Below are 14,429 nucleotides of genomic sequence, written 5' to 3' on the forward strand. Positions count from 1 at the left end.
TCACATAGTTTAAAACATGAAACTAAAGAAAATTGTTTAAGCAGGAAAGGTAATTGATTCAGCAGGTAGCAGATAAGGCTGGAACCTGACTATAATACAAGGATAATTCAAATACGAATTCTGAAAGTCAAAATGAGACGAGCTTTATCTTTTATGATTTTGCACATTCAGAGACACTTCCTTGTTTTCATTCTGATTATCAGAGCGATGATGATGGGATTGATATTTTCACCTATTCGGTCAAATTTGATGTTTTTGCAAGTTTACAAAAGCCAACTGAATTTTTTACACACAAAATGGTTCTCTCCTCTGAACTAATTTGCAACTCAGCACAATGTGCAAAGTGTTGGCTGTGAGCCTGTGAGAAAACTCCATATTGGATGATGGGATGTTCATATTGAAGGAGGTAAGAAAACATTTTCATGAATAGCAAAAGAGGAAATTTAGCTTTCACAAAGAGACAGGTTTCCTCCTCCGCAAACACATTTTTCACAGTTTTAGTTTCTATTGTCTTTTCAATCTGTAGTTTCTATCAGGCAAGCTCAGTTCTCCCAAACAAGGAAAAATTCAAACAAACAAAAACAAACAAATCAACAGTATGCCACTTAACATTAAGTGTATAGCTCAATCACAAGACCCTTCCATAAGTAGTGAGTCTAAACCAGGGAAAGAGCATTCTCATGGAGTTATACAATACCCTAATGAAGAATTCTGGTTCTATTCAGGTAGGTCTTATTGAAGTAAGTGGGATTCCTTCCATTAGCTTTATTTGGCTTCAGGTTTTTGAATCCTGTCTCCTATCTAACATAAAGGAAACTGCATAAAATACTCTAATCCCTATGTAAAACTACAAAGAGAGTAAATATCAAGCTTATTAAATACTGGTAAAAAAGATAAATTTACAGTCTATAGGAAATAAAAATACATGTTAAAGGCAGATATTCCTGAATAGAAAAGGAAAGGACTTGCACATGTTATGAGGCAAGTTTCATTGTAATATTCTGGAATGCAATCATAGCTCATCATGATTAACTGAATACATTCATATGACGTCTGTAAGATTCTCTTATTTACTTCCACAGAGATAAGTACTGAAGGCTGGAGAAATGTCAGTCAATCGGGCCGCATTTGTGAAAAGGGATAGCTTGATCAGTTGTACTCAGTTCACTGGAAACTATTAGTATTTACCTCTCATACCTCTGTTCCTCAAATTACATCATCAGGCTGGAATTCCTGATTAAGAATATGACTGAATTAGCAGCAGTTATTGAGAAAAATCAGAACTATACATAATTAGGGAGATACTGATTTAAAAAAAAACAATTAAAAATATATGGACAATGTTTGTTTGTTTTTTAAATGTGTCCTAGAATTTATTTGACAACTGAATGAGATCCCGAGGTGGCAAGAATTGATGTAGTTTCATTGAAATAAATGAAGCTATCTCAATTGACACTAGCTGTATTCTGTTTGTTAATATTTTAAAAAATAAACCATTTCCCGATGCCAGAATTTTTCATTAGGGTATTGTAATGGTTCACAGAAGCCCTGCTTTAAGCATCACAGAGAAGAAAAGGGGAGTTCAGCGAAAATCAAAGAGTAAAACAAATTGTGCTTGTTGCAGATGTTTTTTTCAGAGTAATCAGATGAATCAGTACCCACGTTATCAACACTCACACTCCTACTTGGGAGACTATGGAAAACAAGGGAGTTTGTGCAGTTGTGGAGGAAATACTTAGAGAAAATTGTATATAACATTCACTAAAACTAGTGAAAATCATTTGCTGTAATTTAGCTTTTCATTTTCTTATTTTTCTTGTGCATTTGGCATGGAAATGAGCATACTATTTTTCTAGAGTTGTGTTTTTGAGAGGGGAATTATCAAAGGCGGATGCAGCTGGTGGAGTACTATGATTGTGAGGTTGATAACAGCAAAAAGAAAGAAAGAAAGAAAGAAAGAAAGAAATCAGAGTATGGGTATGTCTACACTGCAGAATTTTTTTGGAAAAATAGTCGTTTTTCCGGAAAAACTGCACTTACATTCACACTGCAATTGCATTCTTTTGACAGAAAGTTGAAAGAACGCAGGGATTTTTCCAACAGCAGTAAACCTCTTTCTACGAGGAAGAAGCCTTTTTCTGAAAGAGCTTTTTCGGAAAAAGGAGTGTGTGGATAGGGAAGAGGGGTTGTTGTTTTTTTGAAAGGAGAGGCCTCCAAGAAGAAGCACAGGTGCCCTTGTGGCCACTCCATCCATAGTATTCACAACTTAAATGCAAGATAGTGTCCAATCAATGTGAACGCTATCTTTCAAAAAAGCAGATGGCTTTTTCGATGCTCTTTTGCTGTGTGGACACTCTCTTTCTAAAGAAGTTTTTCCGGAAGATCTCTTCTTGAAAAGCTTCTTCCTAAAGAAGCCTGCAGTCTAGACATAGCCATATGTCTATTCTGTGTGGCTATTTCAGGATACAAGAGGTACCCCAAAATAGCTACGTTGATTCTTAACAAGCCACTCATTTCAAAATATTTTTCAAAATAACAGGCACGCTATTTCAGCATCCCTGTAACCTTCGTTCCATGAGGGTTAAGAGAGGTCTCAAAATAGTGTGTTATTTCAAAATATGGTGAGGTGTAAATGTGCCAAATTTCAAAATAACCTATTTCAAAATAGAAGCTAAATAAGATATGTAAGATAAGATAAGATTGAGTATCTTATTCTGAGTTTAGGATGCTGTGTAGATGTACCGTTAGACACCTTTTGATCTTAATTGCTGAGTAAAGTTGCTGTTAAATCGTTGCTTCCTCCATCTTAGAGGTGGATCCAATTTAATGAGCCATGAACTGATGCTCATTGATGGGGCTGCCAAATAATTTTGCAATCATCAGAGCCATGGTTCAGGAAAGCACTCCTATTCTGTTAAGAATATAAACACATTTTTATCATTAAGTATGTCCATAAGGAATGTTCACTCTCCTCTACTTATCCTCCCTCTCTTGTTCCCCCTTTTGTACCAGGTTGGGGAGGGCTGGGGAGCGTCCCTCTTTGACCAGATATTCAGTTGAAAACTGGAAAACAACACCAATCATAAACACTCACAAAAAACCCTCAGAAACCTTCAAGATAGGTTCTAAAATCCATGCCATATTTTTAAAATAATGCACTTGATGTTTCCCCCCTTTCTCTGAGCTGGGAGGGGTAGAGCTCTGTCCATTCAAAATGAAAGTTGAGAGCTCATGGACACAGGAGCTGGAGCTTTGAGAAAAAAACATAAATATTCCCAGAGCTGGCAACATTGTGAAAAGCCTCCAGGGGAGGAGCATTTGAAAAGAGTATAAATGTTCACAGAGGAGACAAATAAGGCCCTAAATAGGCAAAACACTGAAGTATGTGTTAGATCGGCGCCTGCTAGCAGGACATGATACAATTATCTAAAGGAATGAAGGTACAGAGAAGGCATGCTGGTTGCTCACATATACCATATCAAATCAAAGGGGCATCTAATAACAATAAATTCAACTCCTGTAAAGCTCATAAAAAGATGTGCTTTTTGACATAGAGCATTTCCTGGACTACACTTCACCTGTGCTATTCTTCAAGAGCACTGGAGCAGACACAGACCTTGCAGTTATGTCAATGTTTTACTGTAATGCCACATTCTGCTACTATTATGGTGCCATGGTCCTTGGCTCTCCAGGAATTTAGGAAGAGGGACTTTTTTCTGTATATTCCAACTGCATAATCATGTAATTCATTGTTTCCACACACATTGACTCCCCCATTTACTCCAGTTCCATTTACCTTTCTTCTCCCTCCGCTCAGGCTGTAACTGCTCTCTTCTTTCTTTTCTAAGAGGCTGGGTCCAATAGGGATGTTCTCAATTTTTGTAGGATGGGTAATGTCTTTGTCTTGACATGTTTCATCGTGATGTTGTTTGTAATGTATTTTTATAGACAGAATTAGTCCCAAATTTTGTTACAGGTCTTGAGATGGTGTCACTGTCGTCATGCCATTGATACAATCACAAGTTCCCAACAACCCAGGCTCAAGAAAATGCTAGCCAAACTTTGCACTTGGAAATTTTACTTCATATTATCTCTCACTTTGCTCCCTCATTTCAAGGATCCTGTGTTGAGAAGGCAAAGTGATCACTGAAAAAAATGCAAGCGCTCCTTGAAGGCCATTGCAGGAAAATCCAGTTTCCATAACTCCACTCCAAACATAGTTGACACACTCTTACTTCATTAATTTACATCTAAGCCCATGAAATAATGCATTAACAGCTCCTCTAGATGTACACTCTTTACCCTCACAAGCACAGGGAGGTTTTATTACAGTTCCCCATTCAGACTTCCTTCTGAGAAGCTGCCGGGTGTTATATTCTCTGAACTTAGTATCAAAAGTATCTTCCCAGGAGTGTGGACTGGTAGGGTGGGACTACACAGCATTTTGGAGTGAGCAGGAGTGAGTCTCCGAGCATGAATCAATAGCCATGGGTTAGAGGAGCTCTGCTAGCACTCTAAATATAGCTGTGTAGACAGTGCATTGAAGGTGCTCGGAAGGTTACACCTATTCCTTAGATGCAGAGCCCAAGCTATAGCTTCAAAGTACTGCCTACATAGCTATTTTCTGAATAACAGTGTAAACCCTGCTAACCCAGTTTGCTGATGTGGGTTGGGAGCTGTGTTTATTTACCCCAACAGTTTGTAAGGCTGTGTCTAGACTACACTTCTCTGTTGACAGAGAGATGTAGATTAGGCACGTCGAAATTGCTAATGAAGCAGGGATTTAAACATCCCGCACTTTATTAGCATAAACATGGCTGCCGCTTTTTTTTTCTAAATGGAGCTTTTTTTTAAAAAAAAAAAAAAAAAAGGCAGTCTAGACGGGGATCTTTCAAAAAATAAACCTTTTTCCGAAAGATCCTGTATTTCTCAAAAAATGAGGTTTACAGGATCTTTCGAAAAAGGGTTTATTTTTCAAAAGATCCCTGTCTAGACTGCCATTTTTTTTTTTTTTTTAAAAAAAAAGCTCAGTTTCGAAAAAAAAAGCGGCAGCCATGTTTATGCTAATGATGTACGGGGAGATTTCAGCAAATCCAGTCATGTGCCTGAACCACTATTGCTTACTGCTTGAACTTTAGCAAACAAGCTACAAGCCCAAAATGGGCCTAGACAGCATGACCAAGTCAGGGAGGGGGAAGAAGGGAGAGTTTGGGTGCCACAGAGAGGTCAGCTTGACCCCACGTCCTTCCTGAGGCCCATATCTCTAGTGAAATCGCTGAGCTATACATTAAGAAAAACAGGAAGTTTATCTAAACGCCCTAAAACATATATCTATCAGGGCTCCCGAGCATGAAGTCTCTGAAAAAGAAAAAAACACATCTGGTGAAAGTCATGATCAGAAGAAAACCTCTTGCCTAACCTTTAAAAAGTGCTTGCCTAACAAGTTTTTGAGTGGTGGTATTGTAATTCTAATGGATAAATAGGGAAGGAAAGTTTGAGTTGGGGGGACAATTTTGGGAACACTTGGAGGGATGCCTCAAGGACTTCTTGAGGACTCTTCACATCTGGACCCATGTTCATCCCCACCAGCAGACAGAAGACTGGCTATCAGAAGCTTTCTTGGTGTCACTCGAGAGCCACAGTCAACTTCACTAATTATCGAGGGTGGGGGTGTTTTACTAACTTGTTGCGGACATGTATAAGAGCTTGAGACTAAGTAAAGTTTAGCTTTAAGTGAAAGCACTCTTGTGATGTCCTGTTTGCACCATCCAGCTATCGTTCAGACGACCGTGTGTCCCCTGAATTATTTCCTGACACCACCTCGCAGAGAGTAAAAGTTGCCAAGAGGTTTGGGTTGAAAGAACCTTGGGTAACAATGAAGCATGGGGTATTTCAATCCCTGCTTCCTTAGCAATTTCAGCGTACCTAATCTATATCTCCCTGTTGACAGAGAGGTGTAGTCTCAACGTACCCTAAAAGACTAGCTTCTGATTTCTTAGGAGTCTGATCCTGACACATCCAGCTAGATCCCAGAAAAAAAAAACCCAATACTTCTAACCAACCAGCCTTCTCTCTTCCTTACCCCCATCCTTGCCCAATAGCTCACATCTGAAACATTCCATGGTGGCTTGCTGGCAATCAAATTGATCTTTGGAGACTCCTTGGATGTTAAATCACTGTCTTATGTCCAACCATGGATTTTATTTCCCATATAATATTAATTCACCACATTACCTCACATTCTCTAGGCCCTGGTCTACACTAGGGAGTTATTTCAAAATAACTTCCCTTATTTCAAAATAACAAGTGGAACATCAACATTACCAAGCTGGTTATTTTGAAATAGCAGGCTGGTTATTTCAAAATAATAACTCCAGTTTTCCATGAGGAGTAATGCTAATTTTGAAATAGTTTGAAAGAGCAGTGATATGGATGCTATAGTGCCACTGTTTCAAAATAACTACTCCACAGAGTAATTCAAATTAATTACTCCCCGGTGCCTCCTGAGGCACTAAGTTGAGGTAGCGAATCCACATTAATGGAGCCTGGCTCTGACTAATTTTGAGGCTTCCCTGTTGTGTGGATAAGCTATTTCAAAATTATTATTTCGGGAATTATTATTTTGAAATAAGTTATTTTGAAATAATTGCCTAGTGTAGACCTGCCCTATGGGAGCTATGACAATTCAGACCACATGAAACTGCTCATGTAGAGAAGAGGCATTGCATGCACTGAAATAGATAAATACAACACTGGCATGGGGTAACAAGCACAAAACTTTGTTAATGCTCTGTTATAAGGTCTTACAGCCCCCACGAGTCCTCCACATTTACAAAGCCGGATTTTGAGCTTGAACTTTCAGAGACATGAACTTACAGTAACTTTAATTCATTAGAAGAATTAAATGAAAAATATTTAAAAATGTTATATTGGAAGCTGGTAGCTGGAACCAACTAAATAACACATTGGATGTCACTTGCCACATCGATTATTTGGGCTTATTGAAGAAGGCTAAAGAGCCCAGTGATTTGTTTTCCAGTGTTGTTGTCAGTGTGTTTTAAAAAATACTGTATCATACCAGCGGCCTCAGAAATGTAAGAGCAAGCAGTACCCTTAAATTTTATGCTTTATTCCTAAGGGATGATCATATTTTCCCCTTTCTATGATCTGGTTGTTCTCTTCTGTATAATCTCAAATCAGGAAGGTGAAGTGAATAATTACTTCATTCCTTCCCTTCTCTTGGAGTGCTGTGCTTTTCTGAAAGCAATAGCTGCTAGAACAGTGCTGCCTGCCTGACTTTCCCTCTTTCTTCTTTACACTGTGCCTTCAGGAATCTGGTCCTCATCTCTATTTCTTCCCAGCGACAAAGAGAACTTGTTGATCAAAATTTGCATAACTTTTGAAGACTGATAACAAAATTTAACCAGCTTCAGGTAGCTGAGTTAGTCTGTAACTGGAAAAACTTAAAAAAACAATAACAAATAGTCTAGCAGCATTTTAAGGACTAACAAAAAATGTAACCAGTTTGACAATTTCAAGTTGACTTTTTAAACAAAGATAATTTGGTGAGTTTGTTAATATACTTTTGATATAGAAAAATACTATCTGTTTTACAAAAAGGTAAGGTACAGTATTTGAGTGTGCTACTTGTGAAGTGAATTCTGTGTATCTGTATTCCTTCTGAAGTATGATGGTTTAAGTTAACATTGTTATAATCTGTCATCGAACAATACAAATCAATAATAATTATTATTACTGATATTATAGTGGTGGCTAGATGACTTACCTCAGACTGTTGCTCTGTGGTGATAGGTGGTGAACAAATACACTATAAGAGTATGGCTAGACTGCAGGCTTCTTTCGAAAGAAGCTTTTTCAGAAGAGATCTTCTGAAAAAACTTCTTTTGAAAGAGAGTGTCCACATAACACAAGTGAATCGCAAAAGCAATCAGCTTTTCAAAAGAGAGTAGCCACACTGATTGGACTCTCTCTCGCATAAAAGGCCACCCAGAACCACTTCAGCCAAGACATTAGGTCAGCAGTTGCTTCCAGGTGCTGTTGCCTAAGGCTATCTGAGATGTGTGCTTAAAGGGAGGCCCCTGGACAGCCATTTCTCAGGTTCTGCTGTGTGCTTGCCTACTTCTATGAGGGACAGTAAAGCTTTAGGGGTGCGTGCTGTGGTTGCCCAGCTTTGTTGTATGCCACAGCATATATTCTTTTTGCTATGTAGCTGGAGTTGCCCCTGGGCGTGTGATGGCCCCACACAGCCATGCTGCAGGTTCTGCAGCAGTTTGAGCAAACTGTCTTGATGATTCTGCCCCAGCTCGTCTCAGAGCTCATCTGTGAGTCACTCTGCATAGGTGTGGAAACAATGCCCTTGCACCCGCATCCCACGGACAAGAGACGATTCTGGAGGCTGGACACCAATTCCGACTGGTGAGACTGGCTGGTGGGACAACCAGCAGTGACAAAACAACTTCTGCATGTAGAAGACCACCTTCTTGGAGCTGTGTGCCTGGCTTGTCCCTGCTCTCTGGAGACGCGATGCCCACCTGGGGCCTGTCATCCCCCTGGAGAAGCGGGTCGCTATTGCCGTCTGGAAGCTCACCACCCCTGACAGCCGTCGGTGGGCCACCAGTTTGGTGTCGGGAAGTCCACCATCGGGGTCCTCCTCATGGAGATAAGGCACTCTTGGGTTGCAGTCCCTGCTGGGAGGTGCAGGGGAGAGTCCTGGAAGCCCCATCCCCAGGAGAGGGTTGTGCCATCCCACCCTCACACAGCCCAGCTGTTGGGTGGGTGGCCTCATAGGGTATGTCTACACTACAGCACTAATTCGAATTAACTTAATTCGAATTAGTTAATTCGAACTAAGCTAATTCAAACTAACGCATCTAGAACTAAAAACTAGTTCGAATTAGCGTTTTGCTAATTCGAACTAGCATGTCCACATTGAGTGGACCCGGAACCGAGGTTAAGGATGGCCGGAAGCAGTGCCGGCAGGGCATCAGATTAGGACTTAGAACGTGGAGCTGCTGTCTCAGGCTAGCCGAGGGCTGTGCTTAAAGGGACCCGACCCCCACCCTGCACAGGCAGTTCTCAGGGGTTCCCTGCCTGAAAAGCAGTCCTGGCTTGGAGTGCCCTGAGTGCCCACACTCAGCACATCACAGCACTCGGCCATCAGCCCGGCTGCACTTGCTGCAGGCTGCCATCCCGGAGGGGGGGTCAATCGGGGGCTTCAGGAGAGCTTCCACCCCGAAGACCCCGCAGAGCCACCCCAGTCCTCCCAATCGGGGGCTCTTACCCCATTCCTCCCTCACCTCCTTCCACTTACCCTTCCCTAGCCCCCCTTCCTGATGTACAAAATAAAGGACACGTGTGTTCAAAAATAGAAACTCTCTTTATTGAACAAAACTCGGGGAGACTGGGAAAAGGAGGTGGGAGAGGGGAAGAGAGAGGGTGGGAGAAGGGAGGGCAACTAAAATGATCAGGGGTTTGGAACAGGTCCCATATGAAGGGAGGCAAAAGAGACTAGGACTTCTCAGCTTAGAAAAGAGGAGACTGAGGGGGGATATGATAGAGGTCTATAAAAGCATGAGTGGTGTGGAGAGGGTGCATAAAGAAATGTTCTTCAGGCTGTGTCTACATTGGCACACTTTTCTGGAAAAGGGATGTTAATGAGACACTTCGGAATTGCAAATGCCGCAGGGGATTTAAATAATCCCCGCGGCATTTGCATGAACATGACAGCTGCTTTTTTCCGGCTCGGGGCTTTGCCGGAAAATAGCGCCAGTCTAGACAGGATCTTTCAGAAAATAAAGCCTTTTCCGGAAGATCCCTTATTCCTCTTAAAATCAGGAATAACGGATCTTTCGGAAAAGGCTTTATTTTCCGAAAAATCCCATCTAGACTGGCGCTTTTCTCCGGCAAAGCCCCAAGCTAGAAAAAAGCGGCAGCCATGTTCATGCAAATGCCGCGGGGGATATTTAAATCCCCTGCGGCATTTGCAATTCCGAAGTGTCTCATTAGCATCCCTTTTCCAGAAAAGGGTGCCAATGTAGACTCAGCCCATTAGTTCCCATAATAGAAGGACTAGAGGATACCAAATGAAATGAATGGGTAGCAGGCTTCAAACTAATAAGCGACAGTTCTTCTTCACAAAGCAAATAGTCAACCTATGGAATGCCTTGCTGCAGGAGGCTGTGAAGGCTAGAACTATAACAGAGTTTAAAGAGAAGTTAGATAAATTCATGGAGGCTGGGTCCCTGGGGTGCTATTAGCCAGGGGATAGAAATGGTGTCCCTGGCCTCTGTTTTGGAAGGCTGGAGATGGATGGCATGAGACAAATGTCTTGGTCATTGTCTTCGGTCCATCCCCTCCGGGGTAGCTGGCCGCTGTCGGGAGACAGGCTACTGGGCTAGATGGACCTTTGGTCTGACCCAGTATGGCCGTTCTAAGCTCAGGGCTCAGGGTCGGGGGTCTCACTGGACCACCTTGATTTTCATGCACACCTGCTCCTGGGTGGCCAGGCTGGCAGCTCTCCTGCCCTAGATGGCCACTTTCCTGTGCCTAGCGTGGAGGTTGTGGATGAGGTCCACGATCTCCGCACTACACCAGGCGGGCGCCCGCCTCTCTCGGCCCCAGGCAGGCTCCTGGGAGCCGCCAGCCTGGTCCTCGGAAGAGGCAGAGGGCTGGGTGGCAGCGGGTGGCTGGCTCATGCCGTGCCAGGTGTAGGGTCTGCTGGCTGGGTGCTGGCAGGCTTGCACCTGGCACGGGCACCGTAGCCAGCCCGTGCCCCTTTAAGGGCTCCGGGGCCGGGAAGGGGGCAGAAGAGTTTCCCTGGTGGTGCCCAGAGTGGCCACCAGGGAAAGCTGGAGAGGGCTAGCCTACCACTTGTTCGAATTAAGTGGTTACTCAGCCCTTAATTCGAACTACTTAATTCGAACTAGGCGTTAGTCCTTGGATTCTCAAAATATGCAGAACCAATCAATGGGACCCACATTCTGATACGTGCACCATGGCACCGAGCTGCCCATGATGTGTATACAGAAAGGGCTACTTCTCCATGGTGCTGCAGGCCCTGGCTGAGCACCAAGGACAGTTTTCAGACATTTTTGTAGGATGGTCGGGCCAAGCATACGATGCCCGCATATTTAGGAACTCTAGCCTTTACCGCAGGCTGCAGGCTGGAACATTCTTCCCTCAGCGGGACTTTGCATTCGGGGACATGCAGATGCTGATTTGCAGCATTGGTGATGTGGCCTACCCACTGATGTTGTGGCTCATGAAGCCCTACACGGGCCACCTGGACCCCACCAGAGAACAATTCAACGCACACCTCAACCAGGCCTGCATGCAGGTCTAATGAACTTTTGGGTGTTTCAAGGTCAAGTTCAGGTGCCTTCTGACCCACCTCAATCTGGGGGAACACAACATCCCCGAGATGGTTGCAGCATGTTGTGTACTCCACAACATAGTGGAGAGCAAAGGGGAGGCCTTCCTCCTGGGGTGGGGGGGCAGAGGCTGGCTGGGAGGGAATGGCCTTCAAACAGCGATGGACAGCTGCCATCTGCCAGGCTCATCAATTGGGGGTATGCATCCGGGAGGCCCTGAGGGAGAGTTTCTCTGAAGGAACCCAGTAACTCTCCCTGGGGCCTCCCCAATGGGGGCCTGCGTCTTGCCCCCTTATGCCTTTTCCACCACATCCCCTTCATGCCCCCTTCCCTGTATTATCAATAAAAACAACAGTTGTGAATTGAACAACAAAACCTTTGTATATTTTTTTAACAAAAAGTACCTGGGGAGGAGGGTAGCTGAGAACCTGGATGGAGGAGTAAGGAGAGGGGATCAGAGCACCAAGTGGCATGTGGTGTGGCTGCAAGTGCCACCTTGGGTCCGAGTGCCTGAATGAACTCAGGGTTGGGTGGGGCCTGGGACAACAGGGGGGTGAGCAGGAGTGGGGTCAGGTCTGACAGGGGAAGCAGGGGGAGGAGGCATGCGCATGGCAGGGGAGTGGGAGTAGAGGAGAGCAGGAGGAGGGAGGGCTAGAGTGGGGACAGGACCCAGGTATGTCATCACTTCCTGGATGGTGGCACACACATTTTCGCCCTGGAGCATGAGCTGGTCCCACATGTGATTGTGCCACTCGGTGTCATTGTGGACCTTTTGGGCCAGGGTCTGCTGCATGTCATGCAGGGCTACCACATCCTCCCACATGAGGTCCTCATGGACCCTCCAGCACTTGCGGCTCCCCCGGATTCGAGCGGCTGCTTGTGATGGCGTGGATCGCCCCTCAGCGATGGCTGGTCTGGCTGTGGAGGAAAAGAGGGAGAGGTGGTCAATCATCCCTGCAGACAGTGTCCCTGAGGCCTTGCCCTCCTCTGTGAGCAGCAAGCAGCTGTCCTTGGAGCAGGGGATGGAGATTTCCTGAGAGCAAGTCCATATGTGACCTGCACAGCTGGCCCTGCCTCACAGGGACCCCAAGTATCCAGGGGATGATGCTCCCCCCCCACCAACAAGCAGGACAGGGAAGTTGTGTGGCTACAGTGGGATCCCATGTGCGGGAGAGGAAGCTGTGTTTACATACCCCTACAGTATGTTAGGGTATGTCTACACTACAGCACTAATTCAAACTAACTTAATATGAATTAGTTAATTCGAACTAAGCTAATTCGAACTAGTGCATCTAGACCTAAAAACTAGTTTGAATTAGCATTTTGCTAATTCGAACTAGCATGTAAACATTGAGTGAACCCTGAACCGAGGTTAAGGCTGGCTGGAAGCAGTGCCGGCAGGGCATCAGATTAGGACTTAGAGCGTGGAGCTGCTGTCTCAGGCTAGCCGAGGGCTGTGCTTACAGGGACCCCACCCCCACCCTGGACAGACAGTTATCAGGGGTTCCCCGCTCACTTGTCTAACTCGATGAGGGACAGCAAAGCAGTCCTGGCTTGGAGTGCCCTGAATGCCCACACTCGGCACATCACAGCACTCGGCCATCAGCCCGGCTGCACTTGCCACAGGCTGCCATCCGGAGGGGGGGCAGGGTGTCAATCGGGGGCCGCAGGAGAGCTTCCACCCTGAGGAGCCCACAGAGCTGCTCCAGTCCTCCCCATCGGGGGCTCGTACCCCATTCCTCCCTCACCTCCTTCCCCCCTTCCTGATGTACAAAATAAAGGACATGTGTGTTCAAAAATAGAAACTCTCTTTATTTAACAAAACTGGGGGGGGGGGGGATTAACCTCTGGGGATACTGGGAAAAGGAGGTGGGAGAGGGGAGGGGGAAACCTGGGAGGAGGGAGCGGGAAGGGGGAAGCCAGGGGAACAAGGAGGAGGGGAAGTATCAAACTGTGGTACGCCATATCTTCAGTACTGTGTACAGATGTGATCTCCTCACCCCAGAAAAGATATTTTGGCCTTGGAAAAGGTTCAGAAAAGGGCAAATAACAGGATCAGGGGTTTGGAACAGGTCCCATATGAAGAAAGGCTAAAGAGACTGGGACTTTTCAGCTTAGAAAGGAGGAGACTGAGGGGGGATATGATAGAGGTCTATAAAAGCATGAGTGGCGTAGAGAGGGTGAATAAAGAAAAGTTCTTCATTAGATCCCATAATAGAAGGACTAGAGGACACCAAATGAAATTAATGGATAGCAGGCTTCAAACTAATAACAGAAAGTTCTTCTTCACAAAGCAAATAGTCAACCTGTGGAACTCCTTGCTGCAGGAGGCTGTGAAGGCTAGAACTAGAACAGAGTTTAAAGAGAAGTTGGATAAAGTGATGGAGGTTGCGTCCATGGAGTGGTATTAGCCAGGGGTCAGAAATGGTGTCCCTGGCCTCTGTTTGTGGAAGGCTGGAGATGGATGGCACGAGACAAATGGCTTGGTCATTGTCTTCGGTCCATCCCCTCCAGGGTACCTAGTGTTGGCCGCTGTCGGCAGACAGGCTACTGGGCTAGATGGACCTTTGGTCTCACCCAGTAGGGCCATTCTTATGTTTTTATGTTTTAAGCTCAGGGCTCAGGGTCGGGGTCTCACTTGACCACCTTGATTTTCATGCAAACCTGCTCCTGGGTGGCCAGGCTGGCAGCTCTCCTGCCCTAGACGGCACTTTCCTGTGCCTAGTGTGGAGGTCATGGATGAGGTACACGATCTCCGCACTAGACCAGGTGGGCGCCCGCCTCTTGCGGCCCCGGGCAGGCTCCTGGGAGCTGCCAGCCTGGTCCCGAGAAGAGGTGGAGGGCTGGTTGGCAGTGGGTGGCTGGCTCATGCTGTGCCAGGTATAGGGTCTGCTGGCTGGGTGCTGGCAGGCTTGCACCTGGCACAGGCACCGTAGCCAGCCCGTGCCCCTTTAAGGGCTCCGGGGCCGGGAGGGGGGCAGAAGAGTTTCCCTGGTGGTGCCCAGAGTGGCCACCAGGGCAAGCTGAGGAGGGCTAGCC

This window comes from Pelodiscus sinensis, chromosome 1 (assembly GCF_052426305.1).
Source record: "Pelodiscus sinensis isolate ZL-2025 chromosome 1, ASM5242630v1, whole genome shotgun sequence".
Taxonomy (NCBI): domain Eukaryota; kingdom Metazoa; phylum Chordata; order Testudines; family Trionychidae; genus Pelodiscus; species Pelodiscus sinensis.